The 12228-nt window shown below is 38.1% G+C and overlaps 1 protein-coding gene across 2 annotated transcripts in view; it reads right to left on the reverse strand.

Moving 5' to 3' along the window:
• The window catches only part of GAREM1 (GRB2 associated regulator of MAPK1 subtype 1), a 198386-nt gene that overhangs the window by 136703 nt on the left and 49455 nt on the right, over positions 1-12228 (reverse strand). The gene's annotated exons all lie outside the window — the stretch shown is intronic.

Here is a 12228-nt window from a genome sequence, read left to right on the forward strand (position 1 = left end):
TATTGATGTCTTCCTACCCTACACAAACATCCAGAAATCTACATTGCCTAAGATCCCATCTTTAGATGAATATTCTATTCGAAGGCCCAAAGACTGTAGTCTTGGGTTCTAAGCAAGTGAAGGAGTTGTTGTATTTTATGCTTTATGGTTTACTATGAAATCTCAACAAGAAGAAAAGGAACTAGAGATTAATTTAGACAAAGTACTAAGTGCTAATGATGTCAAAGAACTTCATGAGGAAATCTAAGCAAAAAAGGAATGCATGAAACAAAAGAGAAAGATGTTTAAAACGAGAAAGAGAGATTAGGGATATATTATTACCTTTTTTTCCAATGAACCCTTGGACAAAGGATTCCTTTTTCAACAGATTGACCAGGAATAATAGACCCCTGCTGTATGAAACAGAAGTATGCCTACTTAGGTCAAATCTGAAATGTTATGTTCTGAAATGGTGAAACGAACCTAACATTTGAAAGATAAGAATTCTATGCCAAGTGATGTTTGGAAAAACAGGTGAGCAATTGTAGTATTTCCTCAAACGTTTAAAATACATGAAATCTAGCATGGTGCCTGGGCACATACCATGGAATCACATTTCTGGCAGGCGAGGAAGGGGACTCAGATTTACATCAGAAAGCCGACACGGGAGAACTACTGTTGGGCAATCCATAAAAGACAATAACTGACATTCCTCTCTCAATAAGTCTCACACATCCAGTGTGTCCTCCAGTGTTGGACAGTGAATGTAGGATGATGCATTTGGTTGGTGTGATGTATGTACTTATCGCGCTGTGTGAGGAGACGTTCACACCAAAAAAAGGCACTGAGAGAACCAGACAAGCAAGGCAAGCATTGTTTCGGGATCTCCCCAGACATCAAGCTACCTGAGAGGGCAAAGGCCAAATCACCAGGCACGTTTCTCCCCTTCACTGTCCCCAGCCTTCTGCTTCCACTTATTTAAATGAATTTATAATATGTTAAGTGGGAGGCAGTGTGAAATCTCAAAGATAGCCTCAAGTTTGGAACCAGATTTAGGTAATTGTGGTTCTAATACTCACGAACCGTATGACCATGAGCAAATTACCTAATTTCTCTGAGCAACGGTGTTCTCACATTTACGATGATAGCAATAATACTAAGTAAGTTGAAATGATTGAAGGGGAATAAATATAAAGAATTCGGGATAGTACCCTGTAGATAAAAGGCTCAGGAAAAATATGACTTTGGTTTTATTTTCTTCTTCAGTAAGTGTCCTTTCCCTTATTAGCCTGACTCAGGTACACAATACAGTTTCTTTGTCCAGTGAGAAAATACTCCACGATGTACAATCATTTGTACTTTATGCTTCACTTCTACTTCAACAAAATAAAGGGATGGTATTCACCATGTAAATATAATGTTAAAGCTAACAATTTTAGTTCAGAGGATAAACTGAGCCATAGGTCAACTTAATGGGGTTTTCATTGTCATTTTTAGTTTCAAATTTGATTTAGATCCCCTTGAATTTTATTATGTGACAAATAAAACATACAATATTAAAGAATCAAATTTAAAAATGATTCACTGTCATAGAATGTCATAGAAGTTACACCAGAAGATATGTTCTTTTTTTAAAAGTTTATTTATTTTGAGAGAGAGAGAAACCTTGTGCACAGCATGGAACCTGACGCGGGGCTCGAACCCATGAACCATGAGATCATGACCTGAGCAGAAACCATAGTCAGACTTCCTAACTGACTGAGTCACTCAGGCACTACAGAAGATATATTCTTAAGAAAAAAATTTGAATGACGTATTTGGCAATTTTTAGAACTTTCTCATATTAAGGGATTTCCAAAAATCCCGCACAGCCTTAGAACAAAAAACCAAACAGGATTTTGGAAAAAGGGAAACAAAGATTTACACATATGCCACTGCTGATATTCTCATCATGTTTCTAGTATCAGTATACAAAAACAGTGAATTTTAATATTCTCTGTACAAATCAAAGAGAGTTAATAAGAAAAATACAGATAACACCCGAGGTTTTAGTTTTTCCAGGTAAGTTGCCCTGAAGGCAAGAGCCACACTATACTTTGCCTCTATCACTTCAATATACAAACAGAAAAAACTTCAATATGAAAGAACACTCCCATTAAAATACTAGATGTAAACAAAGACTTAAGAAAAATCAGATCACCAAATTTTATAGACAGGTCTATAAAGATATAGTAGGCTTAAAACAAATGCAAAGCATGTCTGATAAGCAAGGTGCAACTTCTCAAAATAGAACTGGAAAACAAAATTTAAAAAATTTGTTCTTTCAAAAAATGTCAAGAAAACCTCAAAACCCCAAACACCAGTAGTTTACAGACACTGACCTGAAGACGTCATCAATTAAATTGGTACTGTGGTTACCTACATCCCCTAACCAACTATACTGCTTACAGATAAATTATTAATATAATTTTCCATGGGAAAATGTAACAAAGAAAACTACCTTGACATCGAATCCTCTGTATACAGGGCCATCTAAATACATAATGTGAGACATGGAATATTTAGCTGACTTGAACAGAGGCAAGATACAGTTGCAACAGTTCAAGTGTATTACCTATACTTTTTAAAAATAAAAAATTTTAGTGGACCAGAATTATGTTGGCAGTTATATATAAAAAAAGTTTGTGTTTACAAAGTTTAAATTATGCAAATTTAATAACATCTTAAAAAGGTTTTCCCAGACATTGACAAGTAAGGGATAGAACAGCCTCAACACATGGGCAGGGGGCAGGGACAGGGTGTCCCTGACCAAGGCCTGATAGCGAGCCACTATGTGAAAGTGACCAAAATGAGTCAAAGTGTTATAAGCTTGCCCAGATAGACAGATAATTGGAATCCATTGCAGCGTATGTAAATATATTAGATTTTTCACAGATAAGGGCAAACCTAATTAAAGAAATTTACCTCAATAATGTGGATACATTAAAAATGAATAAAAAAAGCCTGCTACTCCATCCCCTTCTCCCTTCAGGTCTAAGAAATTTAAAAAAACAAAACTTTTTTGTTTTTGTTGTTGTTGTTTTTTTACAAATTATCCAGTAGACCAGCATCCAGAATGTGATTTCATGACTTATTAAAACGAGAGACTATTTCCTTCCATTTCAATGTTTTTTTCTAGATGCAAGAGAAATACTAGGTAGAGGATCCAAATGTAACCAAAGAGACTAAAATAGAACTATCACACACATATAATCTGTTCTTTTCCCCAACGTGAGACTGTCACATTGAGATGCTTTCTTCTTGGCATGCTTACAGACTTCACTGGTGAGATTCCAATATCCATGACCAGTCAACTGTCCCTTGTTGCTGTGTACTACAAACACCCACCGGCACATTCCACACATCTCCTTCTATTCTAGGTCCCAATTCCACCTCTGCTATGGCAGAGCCACATACAGCTCTTTTGGTTACTTTCTATGTGTGAAATGGGAACAGACCCAGTCCAATGGATAACACGAGAAACATCTACGGTATAACATCACCAAGAATTACGTCATTAAAATGAAAAGGAACAGAAACTTTAAGCATGATACTTGAACAGTATAAACATGGAGAGATTAGAGCCTTCCCTACTTCCTTCCCAGAGGATGAAATCTATACCAAGAATCCCAGTAAGACAGAACCAGTAAGACTGGGCTCAGGTTTTAAAAGAGAAAAGGAGAAAAGAAATTGGAGTCTCCTTAATTCAATGGCTATTAGGAGAACAAATGGAAAACATACCAATGCAAGCTTGAGAGACGGTAACGCTGCAACTCTGAAGACTAATAAGTAACGCTGCAACTCTGAAGACTAATAATTAGCATCAGTAGAGAGAAATGGAGCAAGGGAGAAGTATTAGTTTTCTATTGCTACATAACAAATTACCACAAATTTAGCAGCTTAAAAATTGCACAGAAATCTTGCATTGCATGGCTGGGTTCTCTGCTTAAGCTGAAATCAACTGTTGGCTGTCCAGGTTCTCATCTGGAGCCCAGGGTCCTCATCTAAGCTCATTCATGTTGTTGGCAGAATTGAGTTGCAGTTGTAAAACTGAAGTTGTGTTCTTGTTGGTTTTTGACTGGAGACTGACCTCAATTTCTAAGGGTGCTCACAGGTCCTTGCCTGTGGTCCCCTCCTTTTCTGAGCAATGGAGAACCTGTCTCACATTTGAATCCCTTTCATGCTTTGAATTATCTCTGACCTCACTTCTGTAACCAGCCAGAAAAAAACTCTCAGTTTTCAAGGGCTTGTCTGATTAGTTTGGGTTCACCCAAACTAATAATCAAGTCAACTTGATAACTTGATAATCAAGTCAACTGATTAGGGACCTTAATTACATCTGCAAATGCCCTTTGCCACATAACATGACATAAACTAGTATAACACCAGGGGGTGGCAATCAAGGGGCCATCTTAGAATCGTGTCTACCACAGAAGGGAATATAGAAAGGAAGCCAGTTATTCCAGGAGAGAACAGATACAGAATTTAAGTTGAGTGTTATGGGCAGACTTTGTGTTTAAACATTAAATTCCAAACAGATTTTATAGCTAAGAGCAATCAAAACTTACACTTTGAGATAACAGGTATGAAAACAGTTGTTACCTTGCCCCAAGTGAGTGGAAGAGCCAAATAAGAGTGCAATTCAGCTTTATTTTTAACATCTCAAGTAGGCCACAAGCACACAGTTCACTTAGACTTGAGATAAATAGAATCTTACAATCAGATAAGTTTCATTGAAAAAAAGAATATAGCAAAAACTTATCAGTCTATATGTAAGAACAGAGTTTTAAGTAATTTCCAACAATTTTACTTGGCTTTTAATCTTTTTAAATTTATTTTATTATTGTTTTTTATGTTTTAATTTTTTAATTTTTTTTATTTTGAGAGAGAGACAGAGTGTGAGTGGGGAAGGGGCAGAGAGAGAGGAAGACACAGAATCTGAAGCAGGCTCCAGGCTCTGAGCTGTCAGCACAGAGCCTGACCCGGGGCTCGAACTCATAGACCGTGAGATCATGACCTGAGCCAAAGCCGGATGCCCAACCGACTGAGCCACCCAGGTGCCCCTACTTGGCTTTTTAAAGTTAACTGAACATAACTGTCAGAGGTTTAAATAGTTTCAAAATTAATACTCTGTGTATGATGTTTAGGTCTCCACACTTCTTTGCTATGCTTCTTTGGCTGTATTTTTAAACCCTAGATTAGAGGGGGGAAAGAAGAGAGGGAGTTCTTTTTTCTGAAAAGGAAGTGCTTATTACTGACAAGAGGGGAAACATGTACTTCCATTTAAACTCCTGGGCCTCCCTACCTCTTAGGATGATGCCTCCTGCTACCAGTGGGCATGGGCTCCCAGTGACTCCTCTGTTCTTTGGATCCCATGTTCCTGATCATGTCACCCTGGCTAGGGTTGAAACCACCATCTTGTTCATCCAATTCAAAGGACCATCAGGCAACCACACTCTTGGAAAAGATAGGCAGAGAACATTTCTATTTTATTTTATTTAAAAAAAAAATTTTTTTTTAACGTTTATTTATTTTTGAGACAGGGAGAGACAGAGCATGAATAGGGGAGGGTCAGAGAGAGGGAGACACAGAATATGAAGCAGGCTCCAGGCTCTGAGCTGTCAGCACAGAGCCCGACGTGGGGCTAGAACTCACGGACCGCAAGATCATGACCTGAGCCGAAGTCGGCCGCCTAACCGACTGAGACACCCAGGTGCCCCAAACATTTCTATTTTAATTGCAAATAAAATGGAACGCAAAGTTGGATGCAAGAGAGATGCTAGTATTTAATCACTCCCGTTTTGTAAACGTGGATGTTATATGCTGTGGAGCTGTCTTCATTACAAAAAATCCAACAACTTTGAGGTTCCTTGGACTATTCCCACTCACGCTGATAAAGGAGTTCCTTCCCCAATATATGTGCTGCATGTACCTATACAGAGATGCAGAATGGGCATAAAGTTCTACCCAGCCCTTCAGATAGAGGATGATGATGAAAGGGTCACTAAAAACAAATTTGGCTTCGCCAATTCACTAGTTTGTCCTAATAAGACTAGTTGTAGTTAGCGTTATACATCACTGCCAAGCACAGACCCATCCTGAGCTCCAAGTCCAGAGTCGACCCTTGAAGGGTTAACTGATAGGGTCAGAGATGACCCTTGAAGAACACAGGTTTGAGCTGTGCGGGCCCATATATAGGTGGATTTTTTAACAGTATGGTACTATAAATGTATTTTCGTTATGATTTTCTTTTTTTTTAATGTTTTTATTTATTTTTGAGAGAGAGAGAGAGAGCATGAGCAGGGGAGGGCAGAGAGAGAGAGAGAGAGAGGCAGAAGATCTGAAGTGGGCTCTGCGCTGACAGCAGAGACCCCAATGGGGGGCTCAAACTCACAAACCATGAGATCATGACCTGGGCCGAAGTCAGATGCTTCACTGACTTAGCTTTGTGATTTGAATAACATTTTTTCTTTAGGTTACTTTATTATAAAAATACAGTAAATAATACATATAACACACAGAGTACGTGCTAGTCAACTATGTTATTGGTAAGGCTTCCAGTCAACAGTGGGCTATTAGTAGTTAAGTTTTTGAAGACTCAAAAGTTATACAAGGTGTTTTGACTGCACGGTGAGGGATCAGTGCCCCTAGCCCTCAGGTTGTTCAAGGATCAGTGGTATATCCAAATGCCTTCTGGATGCTACCAGCTGAATGCCCCACAAGAACCTGGAAACTTGGTATTTTCCCAAAATTATCATTCCACCAGATGCCTCTTGTCCTCCTATCTCAGTGAGTGGTATCTCCAACCTCCTGGTCCACCTAGCAGTCATCATTGATGGCTCTTCTCCCTTCATCACCTACATCCAACTCTTCACCACATCTTACAGATGCTTACTGATTCAGAGGCAAGACAATATGGCGATTACAAAGTGTGGACTCGAAATAGATTGCCTTGGTTCACATTCCCAAACTGCCCTCACTGGCACCAGGTTATTTAATGTCTCTGTGCTTCAGTTCTCTCATCTATAAATGCAGATAATAATAATAGTGCCCACTTCACGGGGCTGTTGTGAGGATTCAATGAGTTAGTAAATATAAGGAACTTACGCCAGACATCTGGTACCCTCAATAAATCTCAGCTAATATCATTGTTGTCATTATTGGAACTCAGTGACTCTCAGCTCCATCCCCTTCTCTACATCCCTTCTGCTCTGGGCTTAATATAGGTTCCCACAGTCCTCAGTAGTAGTATTGTGAGGGTCTCTGCCAAGATCCTGGGCCCTGTAATCTAGCTTCCATTCTGTTGCCATTAGAGTCTTACAGAAGCAAATCTGCTGTCATTATTATTCTGCTTGGAAACCTTAATGGCTCTTCACTGCTCACAGAAAAAGACCAAACTCCATAGGATACAGTATGAAACCCTCCCTGGGCTTCCAAAGCAATTACACCAGGAAAGTCTGATGGCCAAAGAAGGGCCGACAGATGAAGAACAGCACAATCCCCTTTACTCTCTATCTTGGCTCTTCGTGGTTTTGTCCTCACTCTTGTTGCCTACAACGTCCTTTCTCCATGGTGTTCAAACTAGAAATTTAAGAGTCTAACACTGCCTCCTCTGCCTCTTTGCAAGGGAGCTGCTCTTCCTTACTTTCTTAAAATGTCTCCTTAATGCTTAGGATGGTCTCAAGTCCATACAGACTTTCCCAAGCTAGATACACATTACTTCGGCGTGTCATCTGCCTCTAATAGGTGACATAAACAGAACTACCAGAGACTCTCTGCAGCAATCTCCTCAAGGTTTCTGTCCGTTCCTCGGTATATGCTTCCTTGTACATAAAATGGCCGTTCCATCATCTGATAAGTAGGAAGGACATAATTCCTACTCCTTCCCAGCCGATGAGCAGTTGGAGTAGGTTGTTAGCAGTAACTAAGATTATTATAGTAATTAGGAATATAAGGAGGTGTTTAAAAAATCGGTTAATGTATGGATCTGCGTGTATGTATCATATTGAAAATTCTATGATTGATCATGTAACGAAGAGTCCCATGGGTACAAAAAGTCTTGAAGTCTTTCCTGGTGCATCTCTCCTATTTTCCATTCCACAGAGGCAATTGCTTCTGTTACTCTCTTGGCACTCTGCACACATCTTTCCCAGGGTCCTTCTAATTACAGTGACATTTCAATATTTGTGTGTCTGGCTTCCATGCTAAGCTGGGAGCTCAAGGTCTTGGCAGCCCAAGTACTTAATACTGATGCTCAGTTTACATTTGCTGAATGAACTCCTGTGTAACTGGCATTCTGTTGTCATTTTCCACTCTTCAAATTCAGGATGAGTGTCTTAACCATGTGACACTATTTCTTACAGAACAGATTTTGGCATATAAAAAGTTTTCTCAGAGTCACAACAAAGGGATTCTGCTGCTACACTATCCAAATCTCAAAGCTTATCAATTCCTGGCACAGACTGTTAGGAGAAACTTAGTGCAAAAATATAGACTAATCATGTGAGGCAAACCACTTTTTTAAAACAACAATTTTGAGTGGAAAAGTAATAATTAAAATTGAAGTCAAAGAATTTTAGAACTAAAAGGAGTCTGGAGAACCTTATAGCCAATTGCCTTCACTTTCTAATTGAGGAAATGTACACAGGGTCCCCAATCAGGTATCAACATAAGAGTAGAAGCAGACTTCCTGTTTTAGTCTTAAGCCACTCTACCCCTCTTGCCAGATGTAAAGGAAAACTGTGTTGCCTATTCTACAAATGTGATGCTCGAATTTCACACAAACACATATGCAGTTCACCTAAATTGTGTGTCTCAGCATAGTTTTAAAACAAACCCAGCTTAGACGAATTCTGTGAAACAACAGAAAGACAGACAGCTGGTTCACTCAGATCAATGGAACGGAATAGAGAATCCAGAAATGGACCCACAAATGTATGGCCAACTAATCTTTGACAAAGCAGGAAAGAATATTCAATGGAATAAAGACAGTCTCTTCAGCAAGTCGTACTGGGAAAACTGGACAGCGACATGCAGAAAAATGAACCTGGGACCACTTTCTTACACCATACACAAAAATAAACTCAAAATGGATGAAAGACCTAAATGTAAGACAGGAAGTCATCAAAATCCTCGAGGACAAAGCAGGCAAAAACCTCTTTGACTTTGGTGACAGCCACTTCTTACTCAACACATCTCTGGAGGCAAGGAAAACAAAAGCAAAAATGAAGTATTGGGACCTCATCAAAATAAAAAGCTTCTGCACAGTGAAGGAAACAATCTGTAAAACTAAAAGGCAACCGACAGAATGGGAGAAGATATTTGCAAATGACGTATCAGATAAAGGGTTAGTATCCAAAATCTATAAAGAACTTACCAAACTCAACATCCAAAAAACAACTAATCCAGTGAAGAAATGGGCAAAAGACATGAACAGACACTTCTCCAAGGAAGACATCCAGATGGCCAACTGACACATGAAAAAATGCTCAACATCACTCATCATCAGGGAAATACAAATCAAAGCCACGCTGAGATACCACCTCACACCTGTCAGAATGGCTGACATTAACAACTCAGGCAATGACAGATTATTGGTGAGGATGTGGAGAAAGAAGATCTCGTTCGCACTGATGGTGGGAATGCAAGCTGGTGCACCCACTCTAGAAAACAATATGGAGGTTCCTCAAAAAATTAAAAATAGAACCACTCTACACCCAGCTAGATATTTTCCCAAGCAGTAGAGGTGTGCTGTTTTGAAGGGGCACATGCACCCCATTGTTTACAGCAGCACTATCAACAATGGTCCAAGTATGGAAAGAGCCCAAATGTCCATCAGTGTATGAACGGATAAAGAAGATGTGGTATATATATACAATAGAGTATTACTCGGCAATCAAAAAGTATGAAATCTTGCCATTTGCAACTACATGGATGGAACTAGAGGATTTTATGCTAAGCAAAATTAGTCAGAGAAAGACAAATATCATATGACTTCACTCATATGAGGACTTTAAGATACAAAACAGATGAACATAAGGGAAGGGAAGCAAAAGTAATATAAAAACAGGGATGGGATAAAATTATAAGAGACTCTTAAATATGGAGAACGAACTGAGGGTTACTGGAGGGGGTGTGGGAGGGGGGATGGGTTAAATGGGTAAGGGGCACTAAGGAATCTACTCCTGAAATCATTGTTGCACTATATGCTAACTTGGATGTAAATTTAAGAAATAAATTAAATAAAAATTAAAAAAAAAAAGAGGTCTGAATGCAGAGTGTGAATCCTGCCACAGCACAAGTTGTGTGATCCTAGTTAACTCACATTAATCTTGAAGGTAGTTTTCATACTCAAATGCGAACAATGGTGTCTGTTTCATAAATTGTTGTGAGGATTAAATTAGAACATCGATGAGTGCATTCCATGAATCATAAATGCCACACAATTGCTATATATTAATAAAATGAAAGGTTAGGTATTAGTTTACACTGCATTTGTTTTTTAGCACTGAAAACTCATCATGAGTTCATTATCGTTTATCCTTATGCCTTATATCCTCTCTTTTTTTTACTCTGGCACTTGCTCTGCTCCTTAGAACTGCACTAGCTCCTAAGTAAGAAAGGAAAGGTAGGTATTACCTGAATATGCAAAAATTCAGGTTTTTCCCTAGGCTCTACCGGCAGTGACAAAATACAAGTATCTTTTTAAAATAAAGCCACAAGTATATAAATAGTCAAAACTGTGTAACACAGATTGCTACTTATATTCAGACAGACTAAAGGTCTCACACAATTTCGATGTCAGTGAAGACTAGAATCATCAGGGTATTAATGCAAGGGGCATTAGGTAATCATCTAAACCCTATCTTTTCTTTAAAGCATATTTAAGTGAGAAGCCTAACTAGAATAAAAATCATAAATTATACTATTTTACATTTCAACACATGTTAATTATTTTATAGGTTGTACCTGACTATAGATTATATTTGTCTATTATTAAGTAGAACTATGTTTGGATGTCCCATGGAACATTCATATGCTAACTTCATAGGTTTCATACGCTAAAATCTATGACAAATTAAACTTGAGATATATACTTAGCTTGTGACTTTGAAATAGTACTATAAAAATTTTCGCCAGTTATTTTTCTCTTTGGACATTAAATCTCACTGACCTTTATTATATTTGCCTATGTATAGATACATAAACCTATAAACACACAGTATAACTTCCACTTGGATTCCATTTTTAGGGGGGAAAAACATAGTTACTTAAGATTATAAACTAAGATAAGATACTGGGATAAGATCAAAGCCGAGAAAAGGAAGTAATTGTGAATGCGTCCCATGTTACATATCAGCATTGCATGAATTTGGTTAATATAAATCAAATTACCAGGGCCTGATACATTTCAAACCAACAAGGCAAAAAATTGGATTCTGAAATAGCACCCACGATATATGTATTTGAAACCAGATAACATTATTTTCTCTCAGAATACATATTCATACATATCGACTAAAATTTTAAAAATAAAGTTTTAAGCATGCCTTTATACTGCTATCAAGTTACATATAAATAGAACTTGTAAACATCAGATGTTTTACCCACTTTCCTTTGTGAAACATCCTTATAACATTCCCTTAATTCAGCATGTTGTCAAATAGTACTTATTAAGCACTATTCTCAGTAAATGAAACAGAACAGTCCCTTGTTCTGTGTCGTAATTTGGCACAGACAACGTCCACACAGGCCAGCCTTCCAAAGGGTATATCAGAACTGTTCTAAAGAAAGATCACAACAGTAAGGCCCAAGAAAAAGGCACTTAAAATTCTGTACCAGTCCCAATTTAGTGTTTGTGATTGAGTGAAGTGTCAACCAAATGATCACTCAGCTCCTCCACTCCCCTATTTTTACCCTACTGGATTGGCATACGTTAATTAGTTACTACTCACTTACATATTCCACTACAAATGTGCTTAGGAGTTTCTCTATATTTCGCTTTTAAACTCTATCAACTCGGCAGCTCCTACCTTTTTTTAAAAACAGAACTTTCCCCATATTTAGTGATAGGAAACAGTTACTATACCAATTTACTACACTATATCATGGCACAACATTTTTTTTTGGAGACTTTTCCCATTAACAACTGTGAAAACTTCCCCAAGAAAAGAATTTCTATTTTTAAATGGAATTTTCTTCTGTTTGAAG

The sequence above is a fragment of the Panthera tigris genome, chromosome D3, assembly GCF_018350195.1.
Source record: "Panthera tigris isolate Pti1 chromosome D3, P.tigris_Pti1_mat1.1, whole genome shotgun sequence".
NCBI lineage: Eukaryota > Metazoa > Chordata > Mammalia > Carnivora > Felidae > Panthera > Panthera tigris.